This window comes from Ceratotherium simum, chromosome 20 (assembly GCF_057802395.1).
Source record: "Ceratotherium simum simum isolate JZ-2026a chromosome 20, ASM5780239v1, whole genome shotgun sequence".
Classification (NCBI taxonomy): Eukaryota; Metazoa; Chordata; class Mammalia; order Perissodactyla; family Rhinocerotidae; genus Ceratotherium; species Ceratotherium simum.
Window position 1 is genome coordinate 13,212,111 of NC_141919.1, and position 14,861 is coordinate 13,226,971.

The window sequence follows — 14,861 nt, forward strand, 5'->3', positions numbered from 1 at the left end:
AGTCGATCAAGAATAAAATTTACACCAACACCTATTTATAAACCTGAAGCAAAAGTTTCAGGAAACAATACTTATCCAAATTATGTGATATTTTCCATCATATTCTAATTTATTATTATTATTTTTGAAGCTGATCACCATCCACTAATTTGATTTCACAGTGCATAGCTTAAAAAAACCCTGGGTTCGGGGAAAGAGCCCAGCCCTATCTGGCTGACCCTGAGCTCACTGTGCTTAAAGCGGATTCTTTCTGAATTTTCCTTTCTGGGGCAATTCAATTGCAATGTCGGTGGTGTGCCCAAAGCCCCCTAAAGGCCTTTCAGACCCTGGGCTTCTGGAAATCCTTCCTCTGCCCCTCTTCTGGGTCCCTTCTCCACTCCAGGCTGCCATCTGGGGTGGAGTCTCTTTCAGATATGGCTCCAGTCTTACCTGCACATCTGGTCCATGGGAAGCACGGACCTTTGCCCCCTTCCCTCTCCCCCTCCATTGAGAGTGAAAGTGCCGCCTTCTCTCCCTCCGTGTTGTCTAAGGACAATCTAGCTACACTTTCTCACACAATTCTTTTGTCCCATCTCCCAACCGAGGGGACACAAGCTCTCTGATTGATACATTTGAAGAGGATACAGACAGAACTCACTGATATTTATCTCCAAATGAATTCTCCCTCCTCCCCTCTTTAACTCAACTCCCTCTAAGTAGGAGGGGGATGGGCAGAACAGGTTTCACATTCTCTTAGCATGACCTGGATTTTCTAGGACCTAGTATTGGCATATGGGGGATTTAGCATCATCCTATTACAAACATTTTACCCTTGGCAACCTTTTCCAAAAGTATGAAGAAAAGAAGTGTTCTATATTCACATCATTTTGCAGATGGGTGGGCTCTGGGTAAGTGGAGGGGATGGGAAAAGAATGAGCCAAGGCTTGGAGTCTGGAATAAGCCATTAGAGTTTGGGGGTTACTGGGGAACATGAGCTTCCTGTGGAGAGTCCATGTATGATGGAACTCTACAGGGAACGGAGATGGAGGTCAGTGGAATAACAACAGACAGCCCAGCTTGCCAGGGGCTCTCCCTGACATTAGTTGACCATCCTGGTCCAGTCTGTGACCTGGATCCTTGGCATATCCCTTTTCCTCCAAACTCAGAGACCTAGTTCCTGAACACAATGTGTCAATTTAAGACTTACGTGTTTGCGAACTTTCTGCCTCTTTGTTGCCTCAACTAAAAGTTTGATCTTGGCTTTACTGTATCCTTGTGCTTGAAACACTCTAGCAGTAGAGGCAAGAGCCAAGCAAAGGGTGAGCTCCCCTTCCTGCAAAAGCTGCTAGCTGGTGGGCCTGGGGATGGTCCTCGCCCACCACTCCCCCATCCATAGCTCCCAGGGTCCCATGGACACAACTCCTCCAGGGCCAGGCAGCTACACCTGAGTCTACTCAGATTGTTTCCCTCCCGAAGTAGGTTGAAGACCTGGGTTCCCCGCTCAGCTCTGACATTTCCTACCTACACAGTTTGAGTTGGTCTGAGTTTATCTTTGACTTTCAGTTTCTTCATCTGAAGTGTGGTAACAATAACATCTAGCTAGATGTCTCAGACTTGTTGTGAGGAGCAGTGAAGTGATGTGAATAGAAGCACATTGAAGCTCCTGTTGCTACAACCGCTAAATTTTACCACTGGTCAGTAGATGAAATGGAGAGGATGTCATCACTCACATCTTGAATCTCTAGTGAAAGAGATTCAAGGGACCTGACTCTGCTTTTGAATGTTCAATGTGCACCTAGTTATCTGTGTCTGACTTTTAAAACTGTGATCTTACAAAGAACACGATATCCTCAATGTAGTTAAACTGAGGCAGTAATAGATATTTCATATTATCCCTCCCTTTGCAAGACTGTCTACAAAGGAATGAAGAGAATAAACTTTCAAAAAGGGCACAGAATCCAAGATAACACTTCCTTCCATCTTCTAAAACTTCAAAAAAATACTCAAACCAAATCTACAGGAAACAGTAGAGAACAAGTCTGGCTGGTCAGGCAAAGGGCCTTCCCAGAGCCTGAGCTTAATAACCATTTGGGCATAAATGACTATCAGACACTGGGAAGGATGGAAGCTTCTCGAGTTTTTCATATAGCCAAGGAAGACATATATAGCCAAGGCAGACAGGGAGGTGCTCTGTCTAGAGACACTCCTTCTACTGGTAGGTTGATGAAATACAAACAGTATTTGATAATGTACATAGCATAGAAAATTGCCAGCAGGAATCCTGCTGCCCAATAAAGCTGTACATACAACCTTTCTCAGTGTCAGAGAGGATTAAAGATCCTGTCTATAACCCTTCACTCCCTTCTGAAATTTCTCTCATATTGCGTTTTGGAGATAAAGCTCCTCTGTCTCCCCAACCACTCCCATCATTAAATTATCTCTTTCTGTTGGGACTAGATCAGCCTTTGCCCTTTTTTCCTCTAGTAATTTGTCTTAGTGATTGGAATATGGGGGACACGTATTCCTCCTGGGTGGAGTTTTGTGAGCGAAGGTTTAGAGAATATATGCTCTGTTCAGCCCTCTCCTGATGTCATTTTATTTATTTGTGTTCAAAACAAACTTGCTGCCTGGGGTATCTCAGGGTTTGCCTGAACCACAAGTCCCAAGTGGGGAATTCTCTTAGTGCTTTTACTGTTCCTGAGCAGCTACACATTTCCTTTTTTGCAGAAACGTCCTGCTCCCTCCCCATGCCCTCCCCCACTACCCAATTCATTATTCACATACAGTCACCAGTTGCACTGGGATGGCTCTCTTATCATCTCTCTGTTTCTCCTTTTGATTTGGGAAATGTCATAATTTTTTGTGAGTAAAAGACTAGCAAATCCAGATGTTTAGTGTGTTTGGAAGTTTATACATATTCTCTTGAGAAAGTTAAAAAGAGGAAAGGAAAGTTTGTTCCTGAAAAGTTCTGATTTTGATGTGGCCTGAAGGAGAATCGTGTTACCTGCTTGCTGACTTGGGCTGGATCTCAAGGCAGTTCTGCCGTCGGTGCTGGGGGTGGTCTTTGTCCTCACGGATGACTACAATCTGTATGTAACTCAGATTTTTCCTTTGCTGCCATTTCAGGATTTAATACTTCACCACTTACCACCTCTTAGTAGCTGCCTGTCCTTGGGCAAATTAGTCTCTCTGAGCCTCCATTTCCTTAGTTAATAAATAGTGTATCTTCCTTGCAGAGTTCCTCTGGGTTTAGCTGTAATTTATACACACATGTGAGCATGCCCATACACACCTATTACACATTGCTCACTCCTTACAAGTTGCTCGTGGTGGTAGTTTTAGAAGCAGTACAGCTGTTGGTAGTAACAGTAGCTGTGAGAGGAATAACAGTATTTTAGCCCATGGAGTGTAGATCTATACATACACACATAATTTTTACAGGTTGCTTATAAGTTTATGTGAGTTTTGTTTGGAGAGTCAACTTGCTTTGAGCAAGGAGAAAAATAGGTAGACAAGATCAGAAAAGTTGCAGCTCTCTATCAGAATAGGTTAGCAAACACTTAATTATAACATCAAAGATTAAGGGAAGGAAAACACCAAAAATAAATATAACCTCCTCACTTGAAATGCAAACTCAAAACACAAGATGGAATAAATTGTGACAATAATAACTTAGAAGTGGAAGAGGAGAGGGATGGAATCGACTTAGTCTAAGGAAATAAGAGGCCATCAGAAAATGGACTATCTTATCTACGAGATTTTTTATACAAACCTCATGGTAACCACTAAACAAATATACAGAACAGAGACCCATACGATAAATAAAGAGAAAGCTAAGAAAACCGTCATATGGAACTACCAAACTGAATTGGTAGTCTGAAACACACAGGATGAAAAACAAGGCAAATGCAAAAGAGCTGGAAAATGAGCGATAAAATATCAACATTAAGCCCTAATATATCAATAATCACTCTAAATGTAAATTGATTGAATTCTCCAATCAAAAGATACAGAGGTGTGGGATGGATTAAAAAACAAGACCCAACAATATGCTGCCTCCAGGAAACACATCTCAGGTCTAAAGACAAACATTGGCTCACAGTGAAGGGACAGAAGACAATACTCCAAGCTAATGGCAAACAAAAGAAAGCAGATGTTTCCGTACTTATATCAGACAAAGTAGACTTCAAGATAAAACAGGTAGGGCCGGCTCCGTGGCTTAGTGGTTAAGTGTGCGCGCTCTGATGCTGGCGGCCCGGGTTTGGATCCCGGGCAAGCCCCAAGGCGCCACTTCTCCGTCCAACGCGAGGCCGAGTCCCACGTGCAGCAACTAGAAGGATGTGAACCTATGACATACAGCTATCTACTGGGGCTTTGGGGGGAACAAATGAATAAATAAAATCTTTAAAAAAAAAAAACAAAAAAGATAAAACAGGTAATGAGAGACAAAGAGGGGCAATATATGATGATAAAAGGGATACTCCACCAAGAAGACATATCACTTATAAATATATATGCACCCAACACAGGAGCACCAAAGTACATAAAGCAACTACCAACAAACCAAAAGGAGATATTAACAACAACACAGTAATAGTAGGGGATCTTAACACCTCACTTACATCAATGGATAGATCATCCAGACAAAGTCAATAAGCAAACAATGAACTTAAATGAAAAACTAGACGAGATGGACTTAATAGATATATCGAGAGCACTCCATCCAAACATAGCAGATTACATGTTCTTCTCAAGCACATGTGGAACATTCTCAAGGATAGACCATATGTTGGGAAACAAGGCAAGCATCTATAAATTTAAGAAGATTGAAATCATAACAAGCATCTTTTCTGACGATAACACTATGAAACTGGAAAGCAAGTATAAAAAAAAAACTGGGAAAATGACAAAGATCTGGAGACTAAACAACATACTACTGAACAACCAATAGATCATGGAAGAAATTAAAGGAGAAATCAAAAATCAAATTATCTGGAGACAAATGAAAATGAAAATGAAAATACACCATACCAACTCATATGGGATGCAGCTAAAGTGGTCCTGAGAGAAAATACAAAGGATTATAAAATAATACTATGGAAAACTCTATGCCAACAAATTGGACAACCTAGAGGAAGTGGATAAATCCTTAGACTCATACAACCTCCCAAAACTGAATCAAGAACTCATAGCAATACAGGCCTGTCTTAACCAACAAGAAAAATCCCAAATAACAAACCTTAGAACTACCATATGATCCAGCTATTCCACTGTTGGGTATTTATCCAAAGAACTTGAAAACACCAATTTGCAAAGGTACATGCACCCCTGTGTTCATTGCAGCCTTATTCACAATAGCCAAGACTTGGAAGCAACCTAAGTGCCCATCAAGGGACGAATGGATAAAGAAGCTGTGGTATATATACACAATGGAATACTACTCAGCCATAAGAAACGACGAAATCCAGCCATTTGTGACAACATGGATGGACATTGAGGGTATAATGCAAAGTGAAATAAGTCAGAGGGAGAAGGCCAAATACCGTATGATTTCCTTCATTAAGTAGTAGATAATAACAACAATAAACAAACACATAGGGACAGAGATTGGATTGGTGGTTACCAGAGGGGAAGGGGAGGGTGGAGGGTGAAAGGGATAATTCGGTACATGTGTGTGGTGATGGGTTGTAATTAGTATTTTGGTGGTGAACATGATGTAGTCCATGCAGAAATAGAAGTACAATGATGTACACCTGAAATTTTTGCAATGTTATAAACCAATGTTACTGCAAAAAAAAAAAATAAAAAAAAAATAAAAAAAAAAAAAAACAAACCTTAAACTACACCTAACAGAATTAGAAAAAGAAGAATAAGCAATGCCCAAAGTCAACAGAAGGAGGGAAATAAAAATTAAAACAGAAATTGAAACCACAAAAAAATAGTAGAAAGGCTTAATGAAACTAAGAGCTGGTTCTTTGAGAAGATAAGCAAAATTGACAAACCCTTAGCCAGAGTCACTACGAAAAAAAGAGAGAAGGCTCAAATAAAGTTAGAGGTGAAAGAGGAGAAATTACAGTGGGCACCACAACCTCCCAAAACTGAATCAAGAAGAAATAGAGAATCTGAGCAGACCAATCACAAGTAAAGAGATTGAAACAGTAATCAAAAACCTCCCAAAAAATAAAAGTCGTAGGAGCAGATGGGTTCTCTGGAGAATTTTAGCAAACATTCAAAGCTTTAATACCTGTCCTTCTCAAACTATTCCAAAAAATAGAGGAAGATGGAACACTTCCTAACACATTCTATGAGGCCAACATCACCCTGACACCAAAGCCAGACAAGGACAACACAAAGAAGGAAAATTACAGGCCAATATCGCTGATGAACATAGATGCAAAAATCCTCAACAAAATATTGGCAAACCGAATACAGCAATTAAAAAGATCATACACCATGATCAAGTGACATTTATACCAGGGACACAGGGATGGCTCAACATCCGCAAACCAATCAATGTGAATCACCACATTAACAGACTGAGGAATAAAAACCATATGATCATCTCAATAGATGCAGAGAAGGCATTTGACAAGATCCAACATCCATTTATGATAAAAACTCTGAATAAAATGGGTGTAGAAGGAAAGTACCTCAAAATAATAAAGGTCATATATGACAGACCCACAGCCAACATCATACTCAACAGGGAAAAACTGAAAGCTATCCCTCTGAGAACAGCAACAGGACAAGAATGCCCACTCTTGCCACTCTTATTCAACATAGTACTGGAGGTTCTGGCCAGAGCAATCAGGCAAGAAAAAGGAATAAAAGGAATCCAAATAGGAACCAAGAAGTGAAACTCTTGCTGTTTGCAGATGACATGATTTTATGTATAGAAAACCCTAAAGAATCCATCAGAATAGTATTAGAAATAATCAACAACTACAGCAAAGTTTCAGGGTACAAAATCAACTTATAAAAATCAGTTGCATTTCTATACTCTAATAACGAACTAACAGAAAAAGAACTCAGGAAGACAATCCCGTTTACAATTACAACAAAAAGAATAAAATATCTAGGAGTATATTTAACCAAGGAGGTGAAAGACCTATACAGTGAAAACTATAAGACATTATTGAAAGAAATCGATGATGACATAAAGAAATGGAAAGACACCCCATGCACATGGATCAGAAGAATAAACATAGTTAAAATGTCCATGTTACCTAACACAATCTACAGATTCAATGCAATCCCAATCAGAATCCCAATGACATTCTTCGTGGAAATAGAACAAAGAATACTAAAATTCATATGGGGCAACAAAAATAAAATTAGAAATGAAAGAGGAGAAATTACAATGGACACCACAGAAATACAAAGGATTATAAAACAAGACTATGGAAAACTATATGCTAACAAATTGGACAATCTAGAAGAAGTGGATAAATCCTTAGATTTATAGCCAAAGCAATCCTGAGGAAAAAGAACAAAGCTGGAGGCATCACAATCCCTGACTTCAAAATATACTACAAAGCTATAATAATTAAAACAGCATGGCACTGGTACAGAAACAGACACACATATCAATGGAACAGAATTGAAAGCCCTGAAATAAAGCTACACATCTACAGGCAGCTAATCTTCGACAAAGGAGCTAAGAACATACACGGAAAAAGGAAAGTCTCTTCAATAAACGGTGCTGGGAAAACTGGACAGCCACATGCAAAAGAAGGAAAATAGACCGTCTTCTTTTGGCGTACATAAAAACTAACTCAAGACAGATCAAAGACTTGAAAGTAAGACCTGAAACTTTAAAACTACTGGAATAAAATATAGGCAATACACTCTTTGACATTGGTCATAGAGGGATCTTTTCGAATTCCATGTCTACACGGACAAGGGAAACAAAAGAAAAAATAAACAAGTGGGACTTCATCAGACTCAAGAGCTTCTGCAAGGCAAGTGAAACCAGAAGCAAAATGAAAAGACAACCCACCAGCTGGGAGAAAGTATTTGCAAAGCATGTATCCGACAAGGGGTTCATCTCCATAATATATAAAGAACTCACAGAACTGAACAGCAAAAAAACAACCAACCTGATCAAAAAATGGGCAAAGGATATGAAGACATTTTTCCAAGGAAGATATACAGATGGCCAATAGGCATGTGAAAAGATGTTCAACATCACTAATCATCAGGGAAATGCAATCAAACCTACACTAAGATATCACCCTACACCTGTTAGAATGACTATAATCACCAAGACAAAAAATAACAAATGTGGAGAGGCTGTGGAGAAAAGGGAATACTCATTTACTGCTGGTGGGAATGCAAACTGGTGCACCCTCTATGGAAAACAGTATGGAGATTCCTCAAAAAATTAAAAATAGAGGGCTGGCCCCATGGCTTAGCAGTTAAGTGCGCGTGCTCCACTGCTGGCGGCCCAGGTTCGGATCCCGGGCGCGCACCGACGCACCTCTTCTCCGGCCATGCTGAGGCTGCGTCCCACATACGGCAACTAGAAGGATGTGCAGCTATGACATACAACTATCTACTGGGGCTTTGTGGGGAAAAAATAAATAAATAAATAAATAAATAAATAAATAAATAAATAAATAAATAAATAAATAAATAAATAAATAAATAAATAAAATTATTTAAAAAATATAGAAATACCTTATGATCCAGCTATACCACTACTGGGTATCTATCCAAAGAACCTGAAATCAACAATCCAAAGATGCTTATGCACCCGTATGTTCATTGCAGCATTATTCACTATAGCCAAGACATAGAAGCAACCTAAGTGTCCCTTGACTGACGATTGGATAAAGAATATGTGGTATGTACATACAATGGAATACTACTCAGCCATAAAAAAAGACAAAATCGTCCCATTTACAACAACATGGATGGACCTGGAGGGTATTATGTTAGGCGAAATAAGCCAGACGGAGAAAGACAAACACTGCGTGATTTCACTCATATGTGGAAGATACACTAACACACAGACAGAACAGTTTGGTGGTTACTAGAGGGAAGGGGGTAGGAGGCTGGGCACAAGGGGTGAAGGAATGCGTTTATATGGTGACTGACAAGCAATAATGTACAACTAAAAGTTCACAATGCGATAAACTATTATGACATCAATTTAAAAAATGGTATAAGATGGTGTCCTTCTTTAGTGACAGCAACCTCACATTTGTAAGCAAAACCTCACGTTTGCGCTTCACATGTACAGATTCTCGTAGCAGCGTGGGGTTGGAATTTGTGTGGACCTGTCAGTCATGATTGAGTTTTAGACCAGTCTTTGTGACTTCTGGGAACACAGAAAGCATTCATTGGTCCTCAGTTCCTTTTTATTTTGCTGTATTTAGTAAATCAGATTTTTCTATTTTATTCGTTGACACATTTAAGATTTAGTTTCTGCCCTTGTCCCTCATAGCTGTGTCTGAAACAGCTTTTTTGGCACCATTCTCATTCAAATCAAAACCAGCACCAAAAACAAATTCAACCTAACAGACAGTGGAATCATTTCATGTTTTAAAAATATCTGTTCAGTTGCTCTTTTAACGGATACAAGACAATATGGCACCTTCAAAATAAAACAGATCACAAGATACCAGAGAGACAGAAACTCTTAACTGTAGGATTGCTGTAGAGGCTTGTCCCTTATGGCCAAAGTCAATCTGAGCTGAGAGTCCCTGGAGAATTCCATCAACAGGCTGGACTAAAGGATCCAATCAGCTCAAGTAATGAAATGTGAAATATTAGGAAATAAGAGCTTAGGAGGAGAAAAATGATGGTTCTTCTCAGAGGAAGTCTGAGTGGACCTGAATAGTACCCACCCCTTCTCACCAAATAAAGGTGGCGTCCCTGACTTTGTGGAGTCTAGAAATCCATCTGCCGGGACTGGTAGACCAGGTTAAGCACAAATGTGTGTGATGCTTGAATCTGGCTCTGATAGAGCATGCATGCCAGTTAAGGGAGGCGTAGACTGAAGATAATTACACCTGGTGTCACGTGCTATGAAAGAAAAGAGAAAACAAAGGATGATATTGTGATAGAAAGGGATGGTAGGGAAAGGTAGAAAAAGGTGAATAATAGCAAATAAGGAAAGGATGAGGCCAGCCCATCAGTGAGAGGATAGCTTTTTTGCTGAGGCTGCAGTTGTAAAAGTGGTTCAGCTTATACTTAGTTCTTGAGTTTACTGAGTTATTGTTTGATTGCTACATTAGCCAAGGTTCACCTTTTTCATCCAATAGTGCTTGCAAACATGACCAAGCCTTAGGTAATAGAAGGCCAAATGAGAAGGAGAAAAGGCTGAATGATCCATATTTTTTTAAATTTCTACAACACATTTAGAAATTTGCCCGTATATGATTGAAATCTGGTTGGGCATCACTTCAAAGATAAAATTGTTCATCCAGTCACAAAGGATACAATAAAAACCTTATTTTTCTATCTTTGGTGGGCAATCTAGTTTATCTGAAAAAACCGGTACACGACCAGGGAGTGCTGGGAGGAGGAAAGAATTTGAATGAATTTTAAGGTAGGCTCTCAGGGGAGTCTGCTGGTTATTTACTATCCGAAACCTTTACAGCTGACTTGAAAGAATGTTGTGGAGGGCTTCTTGGAGAGAGCATGATACAGGAGTGATCGTATTAGGCTGAATTCTGATTTGTTGCTCTGAATTTAGGTGCCATTGGAGTTGACACCGAATAGCCTCATTTTCCATAGCAGATGTATTCAATTTTATACATTTCATTGTGCTAAAACTCTCAATTACATGTGATACCTTACCTGGAATATGAAATAATTGTTATCAGTTTGTCTGAGAAATCATAATATTGGAAGGTTGCCCAGAGACCGTCTGGTCTGTAGAGATGCTGTTTACTGAGAGTGTTCAAGGATCACCAGGCAAAGGAAAATAATAATGGTAATGGAAGGTAGGAATAAAGGTATATTTTGTAGTTTTTTAAAAAAAATTTTAAAGAAACTTATTTGGAAATTATATACTATTTTGGTATAAAATTTTCATCATCGTATGAAATGATGCTGTCCTTATTTGGCAAAATTTAAAGTTACCAATCTTCCAATGATTTCCGTATTAAAAACAACCTGCATCTTTGAAATCCAGAAGTTTAAGAGCCTTTTTCATCCTAGTGGTGCTTGCAAACAACCCACTGATTCCATTTGCCACTAACTTCTTGGAAACAAATATTCAACACTGAAAGATCCTAGGAAGAGCAATCCCATTACCACCAATATTGTTAGGAATAGAACCATTTTTAAAATTAGATTATTATCACTAGAATAATACATAGTCTTTGAAAAAAAAATATGAATCATACAGAAATATATAGCCAAAGGTTGAAAGTCTCCCTACACAACCAACTTTCAGCAGCTGTTTTATGCTTGAACATTTAGTGCAATAACTCCTGATGCTGTGATGGCGGTTCCAAGTCTTCTTAACATATACGATGTATTTATTGTGAAAATATTTCCTACTTTATTGTCTTCAGTCTGCATGTTGCTTTCCCTTCAGATCCTGTCGTTCACTTTGTCATCGCTCTCCTGTTATCATACTTTTTGACCAAATAATGCTTTATCTGATCTGCAGCCAAGCAAGCTTAGATTCAGGAAGGTTTCAGGTCTTTGTGGCTGCTGGCTCTGTTCACTTGTTGGAAATTGAGTGTTGAGAAATTTCTGAATTGTAAGAAGTATTATTAAAATTGAATTTCAGAAATGTGTTGCCAAGTCACTGAAAAGGGTAACACTGCTGTGACTGCTCTACAAATTGCCTGCTAATCTTCTGTGTTGTATTTTCCTTATTGGTATATTAAATACTGAATATAGTACTGCTTGGCCATGATTGTTACAAATATTTTATCAATTGGTCATTTGCTTTCAAGTTTTCTTCATACTGTTTTGATATAGAGAGCTTTTTTCTTATTTTCAAATTATTATTTGGTCAAATATATGTGTACTTTATACATTTTCTTTATTTAGTCATACCTCATCTTCTGGGACCTCCTGGAGAATTTTATGAATGCTGACGAACGCTGTGTATGCTTTCCCCCTAAAATGAGCCCGAATATACATATGGCAGAGATTTGCTGTACCGTAGAGTAATCCATGGACCCCAGGTTAGAAAGTCCTTTCCTATCTCAAAATCTATTAATTACCAACTTACATTTTCATCTAACGTTTTCTCGTTTCATTTTTCAATGTTAATGTCTAACCAACTAGAATTTATTTTCGTTCAGTGTGAGGGTCTAAATCGAATTTTTAGGGGGGGGTCCCCTTTGCCCAATGTCATTTAAGTGATCTATCTCGCAAAATTTGTTTTACATTCTTTAAGTTGTTGCATTTATGAAGGTCTCTTTAGAGTTTTCTGTACTATTATTCTGTCAATTCTTTTGGCATTACAGTATCGCTCCACTTTTCAAACATTTTCTGAAACATTCTTACCTGTTCATTTTTCCAAATAAAATTTAGAACCGTTTTGCCATGTTCCAAAAGCAATCATCGTGACAATTTATGACACTTGTGTAAATCGTGGCTTCTTTATATAACCATTGGTTTTCTCGTTCAAGAAAATCCATCTCTGAATTATTCAAATCTTCCTTTTATTGTCATAATAAAGCTTTAGTCTTTAGTTCAAAACTTTTTGGTTTCAATTTATTTTTTGGAATAGTAAATATCTGTTTATTTTGCTGTTACCATTGTATGTTTACTGGTTATTGCATATTTATAACAGAGCTGTGGTTTTGTGTGTTTTTCTTATCTCTAGCCTCTTTAACTTACATTGTGTTATAACTCATTACCTTGTTTGTTTTTTGGAATATATACGTGGCACCTGACAATAGTAATACTCATCTCTGTTCATTTGAGTATTTTTCTTGTTTGTTCTTATTGGAGGGTGGTGCAAATTGGTCATTATAAGTTCAGGTTTTGGAGTCAGGCTGACTTCAGTTCCAATCCTGCCTCTACACCATTGCTACCTGGGTGGCCTTGAACAAGTGAAATTGTGTTTCTTAATCTTGTTGAGTTTCAGTTTCCTCATCTGAAATTTGGGATGACAACCCAGAATCACTGGATTGTTGCTAGGATTAAATGAATTTAGACATATGGAATGTATTAACAATACAGAAGCTGAGATCATCACAATTAATATTATTTCTGTGATATTAGCTAACCATTCTAAACTGTTGAGTGTCAAGGCCAGTGAGCTTTCATGTCTAGGTCCTGATTTTCTCTGGATTCTTTTTTTTTTTTTTTACCTTTTTTTCCCCTTTTTGTTAATCATTGAGGCTATGCAGCATTTTTGGTTTTATAAAGGTTTTGTTGAGAACAGGATTTGGGTGTTTTGTCAGTATCTATTGAGATTAATATCTAGTTTCTCACTAGAATTGTTGATGTGATTTATTAGAATAATAGATCTCTTAATATTATTCTCTGCTTATATTCATGAATTAAATTTATTTCTTTAATATGCTGTTTAGTTTTAGAGTATTTTATTTACGCCTTTGTATTGATTTTCTTGAGTGAGATTTATAGTTTCTTTTACTGAATGTGAACGTGTGTGTGTTTGTTCTATATTATTGTTACAGCAGCTAGTTAACATTAAGTGTGTACTTATGGCAGAGAAACAGCACATTTTAAATTCTTCTTTATGGTTTATTTCATTTATTCCTCATGTATAAGATAGTCAGGTAGTAAATGAAGAGTCAGACTTCCTAACCCAGAGTGGTTTCACCTTGAAATTGGCCTCTGTCTCTGCCAGTTTTGGTATCAAGTGACGTTAAATTCACAAAATAAATTGTGAAAATTTGCAACTTTTCTTTTCTCTGGAGACACTTGGGATCACTGTCCTTGTAAGTTTGAAGGAAACCATCTCACCCTAAAGCCTTTTTGGGAGGTAATTCTTTGATAAATTTTTCAATTATAATTTTTTTCATTTATATTCTCCAGAACCAGGTCCATTTATAAGATTTTCAAATTTATTGGCCAGTTATTATATACAGTATTATATAAATAACTGTAATGTAATTGTATGCAATACAATTATTATATAGTTAAATATATATAGATATGTTTCCTAATACTATAAAAACCCCTGTATTGGTTTTTACGACCACTTTAATATTTAAAATTTATTTTACTAGTATCTTCTCTTTATTTTCTTTATTAGATTTTGTAGTTTTTTTTTTTTTTCAAAAGGCCAGTTCTTGGATTTGTTGAGCAGTAATGCTGTTTTTCTTTTGTCCCTTTCTTATTTCATTAATATCCTTCCTGCTTTCCTTAGGATCACTCTTTTTTCTTGTATGAATCTTATTGGTTGAATCATGGTTCCTTTATTTTTCCTTTTACGTTCATACAATTTTTTGAAGATGCACATTTACCTCTAAACACACTTTTGGCTCACCGTCATGATTTTCTAATGATGTTTTGGCTTCCTCTTTGATAGAATGATGATTGATAATCATACTTTTAAGTGTTTTACAAACTTTGTCTCAATTGAGATATATTATTAACTTTTTTTTCATTGCATTTTGGTGAGAGAATAAGGTCAGATAATCACCCACCCTAGTGGTTTGTGAGGTATTGTTTTTCCTCAGGGCAATTGTTGTGATTTCCTTTTTGCCCAATATGTCTTCACCTTTTCTTTCAAAACTCTTTAGTTGATCCATGCATTCTTAAGAAAAAAATTACTGGGCCGGCCTGGTGGTGTAGTGGTTAAGTTCACGGTGCTCCACTTTGGCAGCCCGAGGTTTACAGGTTCAGACCCTGGGCCATGCTGTGGCAGCGTCCCACATACAAAATAGAGGAGGATTGGCACAGATGTTAGCTCAGGGCCAATCTTCCTCAGCAAA

The 14,861-nt window shown here is 37.8% G+C and overlaps 1 long non-coding RNA gene across 3 annotated transcripts in view; it reads left to right on the forward strand.

The window, feature by feature from the left end:
• LOC147914364 (uncharacterized) overlaps positions 1-14,861 on the forward strand; it is a 121,579-nt gene that overhangs the window by 35,658 nt on the left and 71,060 nt on the right. The window contains exon 1 of one of the 3 annotated variants that reach the window (XR_015555378.1): positions 11,999-12,131. The exons of the other annotated variants lie outside the window; for them this stretch is intronic. This is a non-coding gene — a long non-coding RNA (uncharacterized LOC147914364). Of the gene's footprint in view, positions 1-11,998; positions 12,132-14,861 lie in introns of those variants that run through there. 3 annotated transcript variants of the gene reach the window in all.